We start from the raw sequence: 19,290 nt of genomic DNA, 5'->3' as shown, positions 1-19,290 counted from the left end.
CAGCTACCAACTCCGTCCGATTCTAGAAGATGCTATAGTAGAAGACATCGATAAAAACAATCAAACCGCAACAGCCAGGGAGAACGCTGGGTGAGCAGCAGCTCTGCATGGTGATACCAAGAACGGAGGCGTCAGTCATGTGCAGCGCTTAGCCGTAACGAACAGGCTCGTTGGTCTAGGGGTATGATTCCTGCTTCGGGTGCAGGAGGTCCCGGGTTCAAATCCCGGACGAGCCCTTGCGTTTTGTGCAAACGTGTGGCAACTACCGGCATGCCGGCGGCTGTTCCGCATTTTCCCAGCCCTCCAGGTAAGCACAAAAACCAAGTGGCCGATTCTGAAAGAGTTTCATGTATCATTTGAGCCATCTGCACCCTGGTGGTGGGACGTTTGAAATTGATTTAAATGGTCACAGTAGAGATTGTAGCAAGTGTGTTGTTGAGTGCGACGAAAAAGTGTTTCCGCCCGCAATCGAACTGGGGACCTTCTGCGTGTTAGGCAGACGTGATAACCGCTACACCACGGAAACTGCTACGCTCTGAGCTCCACATCTGACACAACTTGTAGGACGATCGCAACTTTGGCGTAAAAATCACTTTGCGGAAACGCACAATGCAGGTATTTCTCATTTGTATGCAACAATCGACAGCACCGTTGCCTGTCTGAATGCCATCACGAATAAGAGCCCAACAAGTCGTCGGAATTGCTCGCGGCCGAGTCCTCAGTAGCATCAGCTACTCTTGCTTTCCGTACGAGGTACCGTCAATTCGCGCAGTCGCTATTGCAAATGATGTCATCAAAAGCAATCACTTCGTTAGCAGCAGGGAGCCTGGGCTCAGCGGTAGCTCTACATGGAGGCCCCGACAGACCACCGCTGGCGCGCCGAAGAAGCAAACCACGTGTAAATCACACCCCAGCGGTAGCTCTACATGGAGGCCCCGACAGACCACCGCTGGCGCGCCGAAGAAGCAAACCACGTGTAAATCACACAGTATTTTAGTGATGATCTGGAAACGCAAATGTAGAATAAGTAGAACATTATATAAAATTTGTTGTGTGGTCGAGCGGTACCCACTCCTCGCTCTTCCCAGATTATCGTTGCTGCACGGAATGATTGTTAAGGCAGCTACGGCTTCAGAGTTCGTCTTCTCGATGTTTTGCTTTCGCAGTACATCTCGCAATCTTTTCGTTATGAGTCGTCCGTTTCGGTTTCCCGATGTAGTTTTGCTCACAGCTCTCGACTTCTCTTAACCCCGAGCCACCACTAGCCGAAAATTCCGCACTGCAATCTGGTCAATCTGCAGAGCTCGATGAGAGCATCGCGGTCGTTCCTGAGCTGATGAAACGGCCGAATCTGTAGTTGTTCCCGGATCTCTCCCACAACAACGGCCTCCCGGACGCATGGATTACAGGAGTACGCCACTACTCCCAGCCAGACAAATGCATTTGAAAGCAGAATAACATGACCTACACGCAACTCCTATTTTTGTGTCTGACCTACTTTTAATGATACTGTGGTCTATTTACTTACTACTATCGCTGCTGGACGAAGCAGACCGGGTGAAAGCCACACGGCATTCTTGTAACGAACAGGTAATGGAAATTTAGGTAAAACAATATCAAAAAAAGTTGTGTGGTGGAGCGACACACTTCCTAGATGATCGTTGCTGCACGGAATAATTCTTACGGCACCGACGCCTTCAGGAGTCGTCTTCTGGAGGTTTTGCTTGCAGTCTATTCCGCAATCTTTTCGTTATGAGTTGGTGTTTCGGATTCCCGATGTTCTTTTGTTTATTGCATTTGCCTTCCCTTGACACTGAGAAACCACATGACGAAAGTGAAACACCACCGTCTGTTCATCTGCAGAGCGCGATGGAATTATTCACTCTATATTCATTGCCTTTAATATTCTTCCCAACAGTGGTGAGCGCTGCCTTCAGAAAGCGGTATTCTTTCTGATTTACATGAAAGTTCCTCGGAGCTGGACTGCTTGGGATGACCTTCATCGCTACCAGCAGTTGGCTCGTTGGTCTAGGGGTATGATTCCTGCTTTGGGTGCAGGAGGTCCCGGGTTCAAATCCCGGACGAGCCCTGCCGTTTTGACCGTGCGGAAGAGTAGGTGGAGCTCACCCACGTTTGCAGCTCTGCAATGAAGAACAAATGCCTGCCGCAGCACGCTTTGTGTAGCACTACGGTCATGAAGGGACCGTTCGGTATGGCAAGAATCTGACACCAGTAAATTACATAGGTCGATTGCTGTAGAAGAGCCGACAGTAATCTTGCATGCAACGGAAAAGAAAGGTTGTCTTTGCAGGACATGTGCACCGTGAGTGGAGACGAAGCTCAATCGTGGAGCAGTCTGCCTTCATCTGATTAGCGACGACGACAACCAAAGGGTGGGATACAAGACTGAGCGTAGATAAGAGTTTCCCAGTATTAGTTACCTTCACACTTCAACAGAGCTGTGACAAGGCGAGTGCAGTAAGCTCTGGAAAGCCAGTATGAAGCGCACTTGAAGTAGTCCTGAAGAAACGGATTATAAATTTTGCCGGCCAGAATGGAGCTACGAGCGTTCTGAGTTACTGAATACCGGTGCACTATGGGAGCAAGAGCATTTGACAGTAAAATGACGCGATATCCGTGTAGCACACGACATTTATTATCCCTGCATACGCAGACGTGACGTTCTCTCGGAAATGGAATCCGAAAACGGGTTCAAAAAAGTCTTGCTTCCGCCCGGGATCGAACCGGGGACCTTCTGCGTGTAAAGCAGATGTGATAACCGCTACACCACGGAAACGACGGCTCTGCTGCTGTGCTACCTGGAAACCCGTAGTAGCAACAGATTTTTCCTGCGTAAGCAAGGGCATCGGCTACCAACTCCGTCCGATTCTAGAAGATGCTATAGTAGAAGACATCGATAAAAACAATCAAACCGCAACAGCCAGGGAGAACGCTGGGTGAGCAGCAGCTCTGCATGGTGATACCAAGAACGGAGGCGTCAGTCATGTGCAGCGCTTAGCAGTAACGAACAGGCTCGTTGGTCTAGGGGTATGATTCCTGCTTCGGGTGCAGGAGGTCCCGGGTTCAAATCCCGGACGAGCCCTTGCGTTTTGTGCAAACGTGTGGCAACTACCGGCATGCCGGCGGCTGTTCCTCATTTTCCCAGCCCTCCAGGTAAGCACAAAAACCAAGTGGCCGATTCTGAAAGAGTTTCATGTATCATTTGAGCCATCTGCACCCTGGTGGTGGGACGTTTGAAATTGATTTAAATGGTCACAGTAGAGATTGTAGCAAGTGTCTTGTTGAGTGCGACGAAAAAGTGTTTCCGCCCGGAATCGAACTGGGGACCTTCTGCGTGTTAGGCAGACGTGATAACCGCTACACCACGGAAACTGCTACGCTCTGAGCTCCACATCTGACACAACTTGTAGGACGATCGCAACTTTGGCGTAAAAATCACTTTGCGGAAACGCACAATGCAGGTATTTCTCATTTGTATGCAACAATCGACAGCACCGTTGCCTGTCTGAATGCCATCACGAATAAGAGCCCAACAAGTCGTCGGAATTGCTCGCGGCCGAGTCCTCAGTAGCATCAGCTACTCTTGCTTTCCGTACGAGGTACCGTCAATTCGCGCAGTCGCTATTGCAAATGATGTCATCAAAAGCAATCACTTCGTTAGCAGCAGGGAGCCTGGGCTCAGCGGTAGCTCTACATGGAGGCCCCGACAGACCACCGCTGGCGCGCCGAAGAAGCAAACCACGTGTAAATCACACCCCAGCGGTAGCTCTACATGGAGGCCCCGACAGACCACCGCTGGCGCGCCGAAGAAGCAAACCACGTGTAAATCACACAGTATTTTAGTGATGATCTGGAAACGCAAATGTAGAATAAGTAGAACATTATATAAAATTTGTTGTGTGGTCGAGCGGTACCCACTCCTCGCTCTTCCCAGATTATCGTTGCTGCACGGAATGATTGTTAAGGCAGCTACGGCTTCAGAGTTCGTCTTCTCGATGTTTTGCTTTCGCAGTACATCTCGCAATCTTTTCGTTATGAGTCGTCCGTTTCGGTTTCCCGATGTAGTTTTGCTCACAGCTCTCGACTTCTCTTAACCCCGAGCCACCACTAGCCGAAAATTCCGCACTGCAATCTGGTCAATCTGCAGAGCTCGATGAGAGCATCGCGGTCGTTCCTGAGCTGATGAAACGGCCGAATCTGTAGTTGTTCCCGGATCTCTCCCACAACAACGGCCTCCCGGACGCATGGATTACAGGAGTACGCCACTACTCCCAGCCAGACAAATGCATTTGAAAGCAGAATAACATGACCTACACGCAACTCCTATTTTTGTGTCTGACCTACTTTTAATGATACTGTGGTCTATTTACTTACTACTATCGCTGCTGGACGAAGCAGACCGGGTGAAAGCCACACGGCATTCTTGTAACGAACAGGTAATGGAAATTTAGGTAAAACAATATCAAAAAAAGTTGTGTGGTGGAGCGACACACTTCCTAGATGATCGTTGCTGCACGGAATAATTCTTACGGCACCGACGCCTTCAGGAGTCGTCTTCTGGAGGTTTTGCTTGCAGTCTATTCCGCAATCTTTTCGTTATGAGTTGGTGTTTCGGATTCCCGATGTTCTTTTGTTTATTGCATTTGCCTTCCCTTGACACTGAGAAACCACATGACGAAAGTGAAACACCACCGTCTGTTCATCTGCAGAGCGCGATGGAATTATTCACTCTATATTCATTGCCTTTAATATTCTTCCCAACAGTGGTGAGCGCTGCCTTCAGAAAGCGGTATTCTTTCTGATTTACATGAAAGTTCCTCGGAGCTGGACTGCTTGGGATGACCTTCATCGCTACCAGCAGTTGGCTCGTTGGTCTAGGGGTATGATTCCTGCTTTGGGTGCAGGAGGTCCCGGGTTCAAATCCCGGACGAGCCCTGCCGTTTTGACCGTGCGGAAGAGTAGGTGGAGCTCACCCACGTTTGCAGCTCTGCAATGAAGAACAAATGCCTGCCGCAGCACGCTTTGTGTAGCACTACGGTCATGAAGGGACCGTTCGGTATGGCAAGAATCTGACACCAGTAAATTACATAGGTCGATTGCTGTAGAAGAGCCGACAGTAATCTTGCATGCAACGGAAAAGAAAGGTTGTCTTTGCAGGACATGTGCACCGTGAGTGGAGACGAAGCTCAATCGTGGAGCAGTCTGCCTTCATCTGATTAGCGACGACGACAACCAAAGGGTGGGATACAAGACTGAGCGTAGATAAGAGTTTCCCAGTATTAGTTACCTTCACACTTCAACAGAGCTGTGACAAGGCGAGTGCAGTAAGCTCTGGAAAGCCAGTATGAAGCGCACTTGAAGTAGTCCTGAAGAAATGGATTATAAATTTTGCCGGCCAGAATGGAGCTACGAGCGTTCTGAGTTACTGAATACCGGTGCACTATGGGAGCAAGAGCATTTGACAGTAAAATGACGCGATATCCGTGTAGCACACGACATTTATTATCCCTGCATACGCAGACGTGACGTTCTCTCGGAAATGGAATCCGAAAACGGGTTCAAAAAAGTCTTGCTTCCGCCCGGGATCGAACCGGGGACCTTCTGCGTGTAAAGCAGATGTGATAACCGCTACACCACGGAAACGACGGCTCTGCTGCTGTGCTACCTGGAAACCCGTAGTAGCAACAGATTTTTCCTGCGTAAGCAAGGGCATCGGCTACCAACTCCGTCCGATTCTAGAAGATGCTATAGTAGAAGACATCGATAAAAACAATCAAACCGCAACAGCCAGGGAGAACGCTGGGTGAGCAGCAGCTCTGCATGGTGATACCAAGAACGGAGGCGTCAGTCATGTGCAGCGCTTAGCAGTAACGAACAGGCTCGTTGGTCTAGGGGTATGATTCCTGCTTCGGGTGCAGGAGGTCCCGGGTTCAAATCCCGGACGAGCCCTTGCGTTTTGTGCAAACGTGTGGCAACTACCGGCATGCCGGCGGCTGTTCCTCATTTTCCCAGCCCTCCAGGTAAGCACAAAAACCAAGTGGCCGATTCTGAAAGAGTTTCATGTATCATTTGAGCCATCTGCACCCTGGTGGTGGGACGTTTGAAATTGATTTAAATGGTCACAGTAGAGATTGTAGCAAGTGTCTTGTTGAGTGCGACGAAAAAGTGTTTCCGCCCGGAATCGAACTGGGGACCTTCTGCGTGTTAGGCAGACGTGATAACCGCTACACCACGGAAACTGCTACGCTCTGAGCTCCACATCTGACACAACTTGTAGGACGATCGCAACTTTGGCGTAAAAATCACTTTGCGGAAACGCACAATGCAGGTATTTCTCATTTGTATGCAACAATCGACAGCACCGTTGCCTGTCTGAATGCCATCACGAATAAGAGCCCAACAAGTCGTCGGAATTGCTCGCGGCCGAGTCCTCAGTAGCATCAGCTACTCTTGCTTTCCGTACGAGGTACCGTCAATTCGCGCAGTCGCTATTGCAAATGATGTCATCAAAAGCAATCACTTCGTTAGCAGCAGGGAGCCTGGGCTCAGCGGTAGCTCTACACGGAGGCCCCGACAGACCACCGCTGGCGCGCCGAAGAAGCAAACCACGTGTAAATCACACCCCAGCGGTAGCTCTACATGGAGGCCCCGACAGACCACCGCTGGCGCGCCGAAGAAGCAAACCACGTGTAAATCACACAGTATTTTAGTGATGATCTGGAAACGCAAATGTAGAATAAGTAGAACATTATATAAAATTTGTTGTGTGGTCGAGCGGTACCCACTCCTCGCTCTTCCCAGATTATCGTTGCTGCACGGAATGATTGTTAAGGCAGCTACGGCTTCAGAGTTCGTCTTCTCGATGTTTTGCTTTCGCAGTACATCTCGCAATCTTTTCGTTATGAGTCGTCCGTTTCGGTTTCCCGATGTAGTTTTGCTCACAGCTCTCGACTTCTCTTAACCCCGAGCCACCACTAGCCGAAAATTCCGCACTGCAATCTGGTCAATCTGCAGAGCTCGATGAGAGCATCGCGGTCGTTCCTGAGCTGATGAAACGGCCGAATCTGTAGTTGTTCCCGGATCTCTCCCACAACAACGGCCTCCCGGACGCATGGATTACAGGAGTACGCCACTACTCCCAGCCAGACAAATGCATTTGAAAGCAGAATAACATGACCTACACGCAACTCCTATTTTTGTGTCTGACCTACTTTTAATGATACTGTGGTCTATTTACTTACTACTATCGCTGCTGGACGAAGCAGACCGGGTGAAAGCCACACGGCATTCTTGTAACGAACAGGTAATGGAAATTTAGGTAAAACAATATCAAAAAAAGTTGTGTGGTGGAGCGACACACTTCCTAGATGATCGTTGCTGCACGGAATAATTCTTACGGCACCGACGCCTTCAGGAGTCGTCTTCTGGAGGTTTTGCTTGCAGTCTATTCCGCAATCTTTTCGTTATGAGTTGGTGTTTCGGATTCCCGATGTTCTTTTGTTTATTGCATTTGCCTTCCCTTGACACTGAGAAACCACATGACGAAAGTGAAACACCACCGTCTGTTCATCTGCAGAGCGCGATGGAATTATTCACTCTATATTCATTGCCTTTAATATTCTTCCCAACAGTGGTGAGCGCTGCCTTCAGAAAGCGGTATTCTTTCTGATTTACATGAAAGTTCCTCGGAGCTGGACTGCTTGGGATGACCTTCATCGCTACCAGCAGTTGGCTCGTTGGTCTAGGGGTATGATTCCTGCTTTGGGTGCAGGAGGTCCCGGGTTCAAATCCCGGACGAGCCCTGCCGTTTTGACCGTGCGGAAGAGTAGGTGGAGCTCACCCACGTTTGCAGCTCTGCAATGAAGAACAAATGCCTGCCGCAGCACGCTTTGTGTAGCACTACGGTCATGAAGGGACCGTTCGGTATGGCAAGAATCTGACACCAGTAAATTACATAGGTCGATTGCTGTAGAAGAGCCGACAGTAATCTTGCATGCAACGGAAAAGAAAGGTTGTCTTTGCAGGACATGTGCACCGTGAGTGGAGACGAAGCTCAATCGTGGAGCAGTCTGCCTTCATCTGATTAGCGACGACGACAACCAAAGGGTGGGATACAAGACTGAGCGTAGATAAGAGTTTCCCAGTATTAGTTACCTTCACACTTCAACAGAGCTGTGACAAGGCGAGTGCAGTAAGCTCTGGAAAGCCAGTATGAAGCGCACTTGAAGTAGTCCTGAAGAAATGGATTATAAATTTTGCCGGCCAGAATGGAGCTACGAGCGTTCTGAGTTACTGAATACCGGTGCACTATGGGAGCAAGAGCATTTGACAGTAAAATGACGCGATATCCGTGTAGCACACGACATTTATTATCCCTGCATACGCAGACGTGACGTTCTCTCGGAAATGGAATCCGAAAACGGGTTCAAAAAAGTCTTGCTTCCGCCCGGGATCGAACCGGGGACCTTCTGCGTGTAAAGCAGATGTGATAACCGCTACACCACGGAAACGACGGCTCTGCTGCTGTGCTACCTGGAAACCCGTAGTAGCAACAGATTTTTCCTGCGTAAGCAAGGGCATCGGCTACCAACTCCGTCCGATTCTAGAAGATGCTATAGTAGAAGACATCGATAAAAACAATCAAACCGCAACAGCCAGGGAGAACGCTGGGTGAGCAGCAGCTCTGCATGGTGATACCAAGAACGGAGGCGTCAGTCATGTGCAGCGCTTAGCAGTAACGAACAGGCTCGTTGGTCTAGGGGTATGATTCCTGCTTCGGGTGCAGGAGGTCCCGGGTTCAAATCCCGGACGAGCCCTTGCGTTTTGTGCAAACGTGTGGCAACTACCGGCATGCCGGCGGCTGTTCCTCATTTTCCCAGCCCTCCAGGTAAGCACAAAAACCAAGTGGCCGATTCTGAAAGAGTTTCATGTATCATTTGAGCCATCTGCACCCTGGTGGTGGGACGTTTGAAATTGATTTAAATGGTCACAGTAGAGATTGTAGCAAGTGTCTTGTTGAGTGCGACGAAAAAGTGTTTCCGCCCGGAATCGAACTGGGGACCTTCTGCGTGTTAGGCAGACGTGATAACCGCTACACCACGGAAACTGCTACGCTCTGAGCTCCACATCTGACACAACTTGTAGGACGATCGCAACTTTGGCGTAAAAATCACTTTGCGGAAACGCACAATGCAGGTATTTCTCATTTGTATGCAACAATCGACAGCACCGTTGCCTGTCTGAATGCCATCACGAATAAGAGCCCAACAAGTCGTCGGAATTGCTCGCGGCCGAGTCCTCAGTAGCATCAGCTACTCTTGCTTTCCGTACGAGGTACCGTCAATTCGCGCAGTCGCTATTGCAAATGATGTCATCAAAAGCAATCACTTCGTTAGCAGCAGGGAGCCTGGGCTCAGCGGTAGCTCTACATGGAGGCCCCGACAGACCACCGCTGGCGCGCCGAAGAAGCAAACCACGTGTAAATCACACCCCAGCGGTAGCTCTACATGGAGGCCCCGACAGACCACCGCTGGCGCGCCGAAGAAGCAAACCACGTGTAAATCACACAGTATTTTAGTGATGATCTGGAAACGCAAATGTAGAATAAGTAGAACATTATATAAAATTTGTTGTGTGGTCGAGCGGTACCCACTCCTCGCTCTTCCCAGATTATCGTTGCTGCACGGAATGATTGTTAAGGCAGCTACGGCTTCAGAGTTCGTCTTCTCGATGTTTTGCTTTCGCAGTACATCTCGCAATCTTTTCGTTATGAGTCGTCCGTTTCGGTTTCCCGATGTAGTTTTGCTCACAGCTCTCGACTTCTCTTAACCCCGAGCCACCACTAGCCGAAAATTCCGCACTGCAATCTGGTCAATCTGCAGAGCTCGATGAGAGCATCGCGGTCGTTCCTGAGCTGATGAAACGGCCGAAACTGTAGTTGTTCCCGGATCTCTCCCACAACAACGGCCTCCCGGACGCATGGATTACAGGAGTACGCCACTACTCCCAGCCAGACAAATGCATTTGAAAGCAGAATAACATGACCTACACGCAACTCCTATTTTTGTGTCTGACCTACTTTTAATGATACTGTGGTCTATTTACTTACTACTATCGCTGCTGGACGAAGCAGACCGGGTGAAAGCCACACGGCATTCTTGTAACGAACAGGTAATGGAAATTTAGGTAAAACAATATCAAAAAAAGTTGTGTGGTGGAGCGACACACTTCCTAGATGATCGTTGCTGCACGGAATAATTCTTACGGCACCGACGCCTTCAGGAGTCGTCTTCTGGAGGTTTTGCTTGCAGTCTATTCCGCAATCTTTTCGTTATGAGTTGGTGTTTCGGATTCCCGATGTTCTTTTGTTTATTGCATTTGCCTTCCCTTGACACTGAGAAACCACATGACGAAAGTGAAACACCACCGTCTGTTCATCTGCAGAGCGCGATGGAATTATTCACTCTATATTCATTGCCTTTAATATTCTTCCCAACAGTGGTGAGCGCTGCCTTCAGAAAGCGGTATTCTTTCTGATTTACATGAAAGTTCCTCGGAGCTGGACTGCTTGGGATGACCTTCATCGCTACCAGCAGTTGGCTCGTTGGTCTAGGGGTATGATTCCTGCTTTGGGTGCAGGAGGTCCCGGGTTCAAATCCCGGACGAGCCCTGCCGTTTTGACCGTGCGGAAGAGTAGGTGGAGCTCACCCACGTTTGCAGCTCTGCAATGAAGAACAAATGCCTGCCGCAGCACGCTTTGTGTAGCACTACGGTCATGAAGGGACCGTTCGGTATGGCAAGAATCTGACACCAGTAAATTACATAGGTCGATTGCTGTAGAAGAGCCGACAGTAATCTTGCATGCAACGGAAAAGAAAGGTTGTCTTTGCAGGACATGTGCACCGTGAGTGGAGACGAAGCTCAATCGTGGAGCAGTCTGCCTTCATCTGATTAGCGACGACGACAACCAAAGGGTGGGATACAAGACTGAGCGTAGATAAGAGTTTCCCAGTATTAGTTACCTTCACACTTCAACAGAGCTGTGACAAGGCGAGTGCAGTAAGCTCTGGAAAGCCAGTATGAAGCGCACTTGAAGTAGTCCTGAAGAAATGGATTATAAATTTTGCCGGCCAGAATGGAGCTACGAGCGTTCTGAGTTACTGAATACCGGTGCACTATGGGAGCAAGAGCATTTGACAGTAAAATGACGCGATATCCGTGTAGCACACGACATTTATTATCCCTGCATACGCAGACGTGACGTTCTCTCGGAAATGGAATCCGAAAACGGGTTCAAAAAAGTCTTGCTTCCGCCCGGGATCGAACCGGGGACCTTCTGCGTGTAAAGCAGATGTGATAACCGCTACACCACGGAAACGACGGCTCTGCTGCTGTGCTACCTGGAAACCCGTAGTAGCAACAGATTTTTCCTGCGTAAGCAAGGGCATCGGCTACCAACTCCGTCCGATTCTAGAAGATGCTATAGTAGAAGACATCGATAAAAACAATCAAACCGCAACAGCCAGGGAGAACGCTGGGTGAGCAGCAGCTCTGCATGGTGATACCAAGAACGGAGGCGTCAGTCATGTGCAGCGCTTAGCAGTAACGAACAGGCTCGTTGGTCTAGGGGTATGATTCCTGCTTCGGGTGCAGGAGGTCCCGGGTTCAAATCCCGGACGAGCCCTTGCGTTTTGTGCAAACGTGTGGCAACTACCGGCATGCCGGCGGCTGTTCCTCATTTTCCCAGCCCTCCAGGTAAGCACAAAAACCAAGTGGCCGATTCTGAAAGAGTTTCATGTATCATTTGAGCCATCTGCACCCTGGTGGTGGGACGTTTGAAATTGATTTAAATGGTCACAGTAGAGATTGTAGCAAGTGTCTTGTTGAGTGCGACGAAAAAGTGTTTCCGCCCGGAATCGAACTGGGGACCTTCTGCGTGTTAGGCAGACGTGATAACCGCTACACCACGGAAACTGCTACGCTCTGAGCTCCACATCTGACACAACTTGTAGGACGATCGCAACTTTGGCGTAAAAATCACTTTGCGGAAACGCACAATGCAGGTATTTCTCATTTGTATGCAACAATCGACAGCACCGTTGCCTGTCTGAATGCCATCACGAATAAGAGCCCAACAAGTCGTCGGAATTGCTCGCGGCCGAGTCCTCAGTAGCATCAGCTACTCTTGCTTTCCGTACGAGGTACCGTCAATTCGCGCAGTCGCTATTGCAAATGATGTCATCAAAAGCAATCACTTCGTTAGCAGCAGGGAGCCTGGGCTCAGCGGTAGCTCTACATGGAGGCCCCGACAGACCACCGCTGGCGCGCCGAAGAAGCAAACCACGTGTAAATCACACCCCAGCGGTAGCTCTACATGGAGGCCCCGACAGACCACCGCTGGCGCGCCGAAGAAGCAAACCACGTGTAAATCACACAGTATTTTAGTGATGATCTGGAAACGCAAATGTAGAATAAGTAGAACATTATATAAAATTTGTTGTGTGGTCGAGCGGTACCCACTCCTCGCTCTTCCCAGATTATCGTTGCTGCACGGAATGATTGTTAAGGCAGCTACGGCTTCAGAGTTCGTCTTCTCGAAGTTTTGCTTTCGCAGTACATCTCGCAATCTTTTCGTTATGAGTCGTCCGTTTCGGTTTCCCGATGTAGTTTTGCTCACAGCTCTCGACTTCTCTTAACCCCGAGCCACCACTAGCCGAAAATTCCGCACTGCAATCTGGTCAATCTGCAGAGCTCGATGAGAGCATCGCGGTCGTTCCTGAGCTGATGAAACGGCCGAATCTGTAGTTGTTCCCAGATCTATCCCACAACAACGGCCTCCCGGACGCATGGATTACAGGAGTACGCCACTACTCCCAGCCAGACAAATGCATTTGAAAGCAGAATAACATGACCTACACGCAACTCCTATTTTTGTGTCTGACCTACTTTTAATGATACTGTGGTCTATTTACTTACTACTATCGCTGCTGGACGAAGCAGACCGGGTGAAAGCCACACGGCATTCTTGTAACGAACAGGTAATGGAAATTTAGGTAAAACAATATCAAAAAAAGTTGTGTGGTGGAGCGACACACTTCCTAGATGATCGTTGCTGCACGGAATAATTCTTACGGCACCGACGCCTTCAGGAGTGGTCTTCTGGAGGTTTTGCTTGCAGTCTATTCCGCAATCTTTTCGTTATGAGTTGGTGTTTCGGATTCCCGATGTTCTTTTGTTTATTGCATTTGCCTTCCCTTGACACTGAGAAACCACATGACGAAAGTGAAACACCACCGTCTGTTCATCTGCAGAGCGCGATGAAATTATTCACTCTATATTCATTGCCTTTAATATTCTTCCCAACAGTGGTGAGCGCTGCCTTCAGAAAGCGGTATTCTTTCTGATTTACATGAAAGTTCCTCGGAGCTGGACTGCTTGGGATGACCTTCATCGCTACCAGCAGTTGGCTCGTTGGTCTAGGGGTATGATTCCTGCTTTGGGTGCAGGAGGTCCCGGGTTCAAATCCCGGACGAGCCCTGCCGTTTTGACCGTGCGGAAGAGTAGGTGGAGCTCACCCACGTTTGCAGCTCTGCAATGAAGAACAAATGCCTGCCGCAGCACGCTTTGTGTAGCACTACGGTCATGAAGGGACCGTTCGGTATGGCAAGAATCTGACACCAGTAAATTACATAGGTCGATTGCTGTAGAAGAGCCGACAGTAATCTTGCATGCAACGGAAAAGAAAGGTTGTCTTTGCAGGACATGTGCACCGTGAGTGGAGACGAAGCTCAATCGTGGAGCAGTCTACCTTCATCTGATTAGCGACGACGACAACCAAAGGGTGGGATACAAGACTGAGCGTAGATAAGAGTTTCCCAGTATTAGTTACCTTCACACTTCAACAGAGCTGTGACAAGGCGAGTGCAGTAAGCTCTGGAAAGCCAGTATGAAGCGCACTTGAAGTAGTCCTGAAGAAATGGATTATAAATTTTGCCGGCCAGAATGGAGCTACGAGCGTTCTGAGTTACTGAATACCGGTGCACTATGGGAGCAAGAGCATTTGACAGTAAAATGACGCGATATCCGTGTAGCACACGACATTTATTATCCCTGCATACGCAGACGTGACGTTCTCTCGGAAATGGAATCCGAAAACGGGTTTAAAAAAGTCTTGCTTCCGCCCGGGATCGAACCGGGGACCTTCCGCGTGTAAAGCAGACGTGATAACCGCTACACCACGGAAACGACGGCTCTGCTGCTGTGCTACCTGGAAACCCGTAGTAGCAACAGATTTTTCCTGCGTAAGCAAGGGCATCGGCTACCAACTCCGTCCGATTCTAGAAGATGCTATAGTAGAAGACATCGATAAAAACAATCAAACCGCAACAGCCAGGGAGAACGCTGGGTGAGCAGCAGCTCTGCATGGTGATACCAAGAACGGAGGCGTCAGTCATGTGCAGCGCTTAGCCGTAACGAACAGGCTCGTTGGTCTAGGGGTAGAGTTCCGCTTGAGACGCGACAGCGATCGGACGTGCTGTGTATTCGATCCGCCGTTATCTTGGGTTGTGACTATTTACTTTCTGTGTGTGACGTTTCTTTGTCTTCTTTTCTTCGTTGTTTCGTCGCCTTAACGTTTGTTTTGTGTCTTGTGTTGTATAGCGGCTTTTGCCGCATTAGTTAAGTGTTATGGCTTCCCGGTTGTTTCCGCGGAAGTGTACTCTCAGTTTTCAGTTTAACAAGGCCACCAGGAATGTGCAACCAACTTCGTTGGAAATTCACGAATGGATTGTGGATACGATTGGCATTACATCGGACCAGGTACATACGGCGTATTTTGATACAGAACTGTACTGCTTTTTTGTGAAATTGTTGAACCCGGTTTTGCTAGATAGGATTTTACTTAAACATGGTGAGCAAGTGTCGTTCCGTCATAGAGATGGTTCTGTTAGCAGTGTTACTGTTTCAAATGCTGAAATTACGTATACCACAGTTCGGGTTTATAATTTACCCCCTGAAGTTGAAAACAGTTATCTCAAGGACGCTTTGCTTGGTTATGGTACTGTTCGGTCAATTCGACATGAACGTTGGTCTGCACAACATAAGCTGCAATGTTATAATGGTGTCAGATCGGTTGAAATGCATATTAAGTCGAATATACCGTCCCATCTGGTTGTATGTGGTTATCGTGTTCATCTTACTTATGAGGGGCAAGTTGGTACGTGTTTTCTATGTAATGAGAATGGTCATGTTCGTGCTAATTGCCCTAAGCGGGTGTTTGTGCTTCAAAATGGGCTAGCACAACGCCGCAAATTAACGGTTGCCGATCTTGTGCCAGCAGCTTCCTCCACTGTTTCTTGTCAGCCTCCTGCAGTAGATTCTTCACAACGGGTGACACCCTCCTCTGATGCAGGTTTTCCCCCGTTACCCGCTCGCCCAGATGTATCGGCTGCTCCTACACCGATCCCGTCTGTTTCCAATAACAAACGCCGTCGTGCTAGTGATACCGGTAGCACTGATGATGAAGCTGCTGTTTCGAAGCCGGTTTGCGAATCTGCCGAGAGAATTCCGGAATCTCCCATGCCTGTTTCGGATTCTGTTCCCGCTGTGTCTCCTGCTTTGCCTGATGACGTCAAACTTGCTGCCCCACCGTCGGCGCACGAGCCACAACGTTCGGTCGAGGTGGTGTTGACATCCCCCCCGACACAGGCATCACAACATGTTGACGACACTTCGGTGCAGCCAGCTGTTTGTCGGAAAATCGCTCCTAGTACTGCGCGCTCCGCTTCAGCGGATTCCAAACCTATCTCTCCACCTCCTACACATCCAATCCCTACACCTTCTGATGCCGGTGCCGATGTTCCTGATGCAGTTTTCCCCTTGTTGGCTCCTTCTTCTGATTCCTCTTGCCCTGCTACTCCTTCGGATGCCTTGGTTGATGTGCCTGATCTCGAACCCCCCACTCCACCTGCTCTTGAAACTGGTGTGCATCAGATACGCCGTCGGGTGAAAGTGCCCCCCAATCTTCACGCGGTGCGGAAAAAACACAAGCATGCAAAGGATGACTCTGATTCCGTTGATTCCGGGCAATCACCCTCTGCCATGTCTGATGTTGATGATGTGGATGTAGTTGCTTCAAATGTGGTATAATTAGGGTTCGTTTTCTCTTTTTTGGTTGATGTTGCAGGCGTACACGTTTATTACCTTAAATATCAATAGCATTCAATCTGCTCTGAAGTTAGCGTCTCTGCAGCGGTTTATTTATGACTCTGCAGCTGATGTTGTTTTCCTGCAGGAAGTCTCCGTTGCACACCTGTTTGTTCCTGGCTTTCGCACTATTATAAATTTTGCGCCTGAGTTTTCCACAGGTACTGCCTTACTAATTCGTGACGGTATCCCCGTTACCGAAATTGAGCTCTTAGACTCGGGAAGGGGTATTGGTTGTCGGTTATTTGACACAACCTTGGTTAATATTTACGCCCCCTCTGGTTCCAGCAAACGGCAGGAAAGGTCTCGTTTTTATAAAGAGGATCTGATTTATCTTTTACGCAAAAATCCTGCGACTTTGATATTGGGGGGTGATTTTAATTGTGTATTACAAGCTAAGGACCAATCCCCTCATTTTAATTATTGTTTCGAGCTACATTCTCTTGTACGTCAACTACGACTACGCGATGCGTGGGAGGTTAAACACCCCACTTTAGTTAAATTTACATTTTTTACTGCCACCTCTAGTAGTCGCCTTGACCGATTGTATATTTCTGATCCCCTTAGTGCTTCTGTTTTAAATGTAGATGTTATTCCAGCCAGTTTTACGGATCATTGTGCCCTTGCGGTTATAATTAATTTGGAGCGTCAGCCTCTTAAACTTTATCGGCCGCTGTGGAAATTAAATGTCTCCTTGCTCGATGACCCTGACATCGAACCTCTAATACAGACGGCGTGGGACATGTGTTTACGTTCTCAGCGATACTATCCGTCAAAGCTTCACTGGTGGATCCACTGTGCGAAGCCAAAACTACGTCGCACTTTAATGTCCTACAGTTATCAAAGAGCGCGAGATCTGAAACTGACTTTTGAGTATTATTATTCGGTGCTTCGCGAACTTTATGATACTTCTAGAATGACATGTGCCCACCTTTCTGAGATTCGGAAAATTAAAGCCAAGCTCCTTAGTCTTAAACGACTGCAGATGGAAGGATTGAAGCTTAAATCTAAACCACCGTCCATCTTAGCACATGAAATGACTTCTATGTACCATCTGTTTCGTCACCAAAAGAACCGTCGACGTGTATTGATTGATGGTCTTATGGCAGCTGATGGTCGCCGGCTTACCTTACAGAATCAAATAACCCATGAACTTACCTGCTACTATGAGACCTTATATGCTGTGGCTGATTCTGATGCGGTTGATAAAGACGAGATTTTAACTGCTATCCCATCAGTTTTAACAGAGGACCACAATACGGAATTTTTAGCTCCTTTTACTGCAGACGACATTTCAGCTTTTATTGCTTGTTCCCCATCTCACAAATCTCCTGGTCCGGATGGCCTTCCTAAGGAGTTTTTTGTTCGCTTTTGGACTATTATAGGGCCTGTTTTTACGGATATAGTAAATGAAATTTTGAATGGTGGCTCAATTCCAGCCGATTTCAAGAGAGGTACGGTAGTCCTGATACCGAAAGCTGCTGGTTTGAAGACAGCTAGTGACTTTCGTCCTTTAACCCTTTTAAATTTTGATTATAAGACGTCTGCTAGGGCTGTTAATGCACGTCTATCCCTCTTGCTTACACCTGTGATAACTCCTTGTCAAAGCTGCTTTCCGGGGCGCTCCATCTTGACGCCTCTGGCGGGGTATCGCGATATTGTGTCGATTGTCGCTGTCACCAATATTTCCTGTGCGCTTTTATTTGTTGATTTTAGTAAGGCTTTTGATCGTGTGTCCCATTCGTTTTTAGAGCTTCTGCTGCGCCGACTCGGTTTTAATGAAAAGGCGCTGCTGGTACTTAAGAATATGACGACTGGCATTTCTGCTAAGATTGACATTAATGGCCAGCTGACGAAGGTCATTGATATTAAACGTGGCGTCCCGCAAGGTAGCCCTTTATCCATGACCCTTTATGCTCTCTCCCTTCAACCACTCCTCTCTCGTCTCAACTCGACACTTCGTGGTCTTACGATCTCTGGGGTTACCCAGACAGCAACAGCTTATGCTGATGATTTGGTTGTTTTGCTTCGTTCCGCCGCAGAAGTGCCGCTGTTGAAAATGGAACTAGATAAATTTTCTGCAGCCTCAGGTTCTCGTATTAACCCCCGTAAAAGCAAACTCCTGAATTTGCGGGGCTTTGAACGTGTGGTTATTCCGTGGGTTATGGCTGTTGAACACCATACACATTTAGGTATCTATCTTGAACGGTGTCCTCTTCGTATGGCTGCAAAAAATTGGCAAGTGGCCATTTCCAAGCTTCAAGGTGTTTTATTCGAACACTCATGGCGTTCGATACCGCTACTGCAAAAAAAGCGTGTATTAGACACTTATGTTTTATGTAAAGTATATTACGTTGCTCAGTTGTTTCCGCTTCCCCGAATGCAGGGTGCAAAAATGGTCCAGCTTATTAACAGATATATTTGGCGAGGGCACATTTTTAAATTACGTTGTGATGTTTTTACGAAGCCGCGTCTTGAGGGCGGCTTGTCGTTCACCGATGTCCGTGTCAAGGCTGCTGCCCTTTATGTTAAGCGAACCCTCCATCTTTTATTTTCTGAGTCCCCGACTGTTACTTCGCGATTACTCCATGTCGTTCGTCCTGCGAGCTTGTCACCGCCTATTAACGTAGGGTCTCTAAATGCGAAGCTACGACATGTTCGGGACTTCTACATTGAGATTAGTTACCTGGATCTCCACTTACAACGTCGTCCTGTTTTTACTACGCGAACACTGCTTGCCAAATGGCACAGGTCTTTTTCTTCCAACCCGATTGTTTTGCAGTATCCCCGTTTTAATTGGCGTAACATATGGACGAATATTAGCTTACCCGTTCATTCAGCAACTGTTGCCTCCCTATGGTATAAGGTGGTTAATCAGCTGATTCCTACGAACGAACGCCTTCATCGTATAGGTTTATGTGTCTCTCCGCTTTGCCAAACGTGTGGTTGTGTTGATACGCTCCCACACCGATTTACCTGCGCTGACCGTCTTCGCATGTGGTACTGGCTGCGCCGACAATTGGCGTTACTCACCAGGAGTTCGGAATCGGCATTTACAACTGATAT

The 19,290-nt window shown here is 48.5% G+C and overlaps 20 non-coding genes across 20 annotated transcripts; 10 read left to right on the top strand and 10 right to left on the bottom strand.

Annotated features, from left to right (window-relative positions):
- Positions 1-164: 164 nt before the first annotated feature.
- Trnap-cgg (transfer RNA proline (anticodon CGG)) lies at positions 165-236 on the top strand. Its single transcript has one exon. It is a non-coding gene; the product is annotated as a tRNA-Pro (tRNA).
- Positions 237-453: 217 nt separating this feature from the next.
- Positions 454-526, bottom strand: Trnav-aac (transfer RNA valine (anticodon AAC)). The gene has a single exon. It is a non-coding gene; the product is annotated as a tRNA-Val (tRNA).
- Positions 527-2,017: 1,491 nt separating this feature from the next.
- On the top strand, positions 2,018-2,089 carry Trnap-ugg (transfer RNA proline (anticodon UGG)). Its single transcript has one exon. It is a non-coding gene; the product is annotated as a tRNA-Pro (tRNA).
- Positions 2,090-2,724: 635 nt separating this feature from the next.
- Trnav-uac (transfer RNA valine (anticodon UAC)) lies at positions 2,725-2,797 on the bottom strand. Its single transcript has one exon. It is a non-coding gene; the product is annotated as a tRNA-Val (tRNA).
- A 234-nt stretch (positions 2,798-3,031) lies between these two features.
- On the top strand, positions 3,032-3,103 carry Trnap-cgg (transfer RNA proline (anticodon CGG)). Its single transcript has one exon. It is a non-coding gene; the product is annotated as a tRNA-Pro (tRNA).
- Positions 3,104-3,320: 217 nt separating this feature from the next.
- Trnav-aac (transfer RNA valine (anticodon AAC)) lies at positions 3,321-3,393 on the bottom strand. Its single transcript has one exon. It is a non-coding gene; the product is annotated as a tRNA-Val (tRNA).
- Positions 3,394-4,884: 1,491 nt separating this feature from the next.
- Trnap-ugg (transfer RNA proline (anticodon UGG)) lies at positions 4,885-4,956 on the top strand. Its single transcript has one exon. It is a non-coding gene; the product is annotated as a tRNA-Pro (tRNA).
- Positions 4,957-5,591: 635 nt separating this feature from the next.
- Positions 5,592-5,664, bottom strand: Trnav-uac (transfer RNA valine (anticodon UAC)). The gene has a single exon. It is a non-coding gene; the product is annotated as a tRNA-Val (tRNA).
- Positions 5,665-5,898: 234 nt separating this feature from the next.
- Positions 5,899-5,970, top strand: Trnap-cgg (transfer RNA proline (anticodon CGG)). Its single transcript has one exon. It is a non-coding gene; the product is annotated as a tRNA-Pro (tRNA).
- A 217-nt stretch (positions 5,971-6,187) lies between these two features.
- Positions 6,188-6,260, bottom strand: Trnav-aac (transfer RNA valine (anticodon AAC)). The gene has a single exon. It is a non-coding gene; the product is annotated as a tRNA-Val (tRNA).
- Positions 6,261-7,751: 1,491 nt separating this feature from the next.
- On the top strand, positions 7,752-7,823 carry Trnap-ugg (transfer RNA proline (anticodon UGG)). Its single transcript has one exon. It is a non-coding gene; the product is annotated as a tRNA-Pro (tRNA).
- Positions 7,824-8,458: 635 nt separating this feature from the next.
- Positions 8,459-8,531, bottom strand: Trnav-uac (transfer RNA valine (anticodon UAC)). The gene has a single exon. It is a non-coding gene; the product is annotated as a tRNA-Val (tRNA).
- Positions 8,532-8,765: 234 nt separating this feature from the next.
- Positions 8,766-8,837, top strand: Trnap-cgg (transfer RNA proline (anticodon CGG)). The gene has a single exon. It is a non-coding gene; the product is annotated as a tRNA-Pro (tRNA).
- A 217-nt stretch (positions 8,838-9,054) lies between these two features.
- Trnav-aac (transfer RNA valine (anticodon AAC)) lies at positions 9,055-9,127 on the bottom strand. The gene has a single exon. It is a non-coding gene; the product is annotated as a tRNA-Val (tRNA).
- Positions 9,128-10,618: 1,491 nt separating this feature from the next.
- Positions 10,619-10,690, top strand: Trnap-ugg (transfer RNA proline (anticodon UGG)). The gene has a single exon. It is a non-coding gene; the product is annotated as a tRNA-Pro (tRNA).
- A 635-nt stretch (positions 10,691-11,325) lies between these two features.
- Positions 11,326-11,398, bottom strand: Trnav-uac (transfer RNA valine (anticodon UAC)). The gene has a single exon. It is a non-coding gene; the product is annotated as a tRNA-Val (tRNA).
- A 234-nt stretch (positions 11,399-11,632) lies between these two features.
- Trnap-cgg (transfer RNA proline (anticodon CGG)) lies at positions 11,633-11,704 on the top strand. Its single transcript has one exon. It is a non-coding gene; the product is annotated as a tRNA-Pro (tRNA).
- Positions 11,705-11,921: 217 nt separating this feature from the next.
- Positions 11,922-11,994, bottom strand: Trnav-aac (transfer RNA valine (anticodon AAC)). The gene has a single exon. It is a non-coding gene; the product is annotated as a tRNA-Val (tRNA).
- Positions 11,995-13,485: 1,491 nt separating this feature from the next.
- On the top strand, positions 13,486-13,557 carry Trnap-ugg (transfer RNA proline (anticodon UGG)). The gene has a single exon. It is a non-coding gene; the product is annotated as a tRNA-Pro (tRNA).
- A 635-nt stretch (positions 13,558-14,192) lies between these two features.
- Positions 14,193-14,265, bottom strand: Trnav-uac (transfer RNA valine (anticodon UAC)). The gene has a single exon. It is a non-coding gene; the product is annotated as a tRNA-Val (tRNA).
- Positions 14,266-19,290: the final 5,025 nt, after the last annotated feature.

This window comes from Schistocerca nitens, chromosome 2 (assembly GCF_023898315.1).
Source record: "Schistocerca nitens isolate TAMUIC-IGC-003100 chromosome 2, iqSchNite1.1, whole genome shotgun sequence".
NCBI classification, from domain to species: Eukaryota; Metazoa; Arthropoda; class Insecta; order Orthoptera; family Acrididae; genus Schistocerca; species Schistocerca nitens.
Note: the sequence above shows the minus strand (reverse complement) of the source record. Positions and strands in the feature narration are given on the sequence as shown.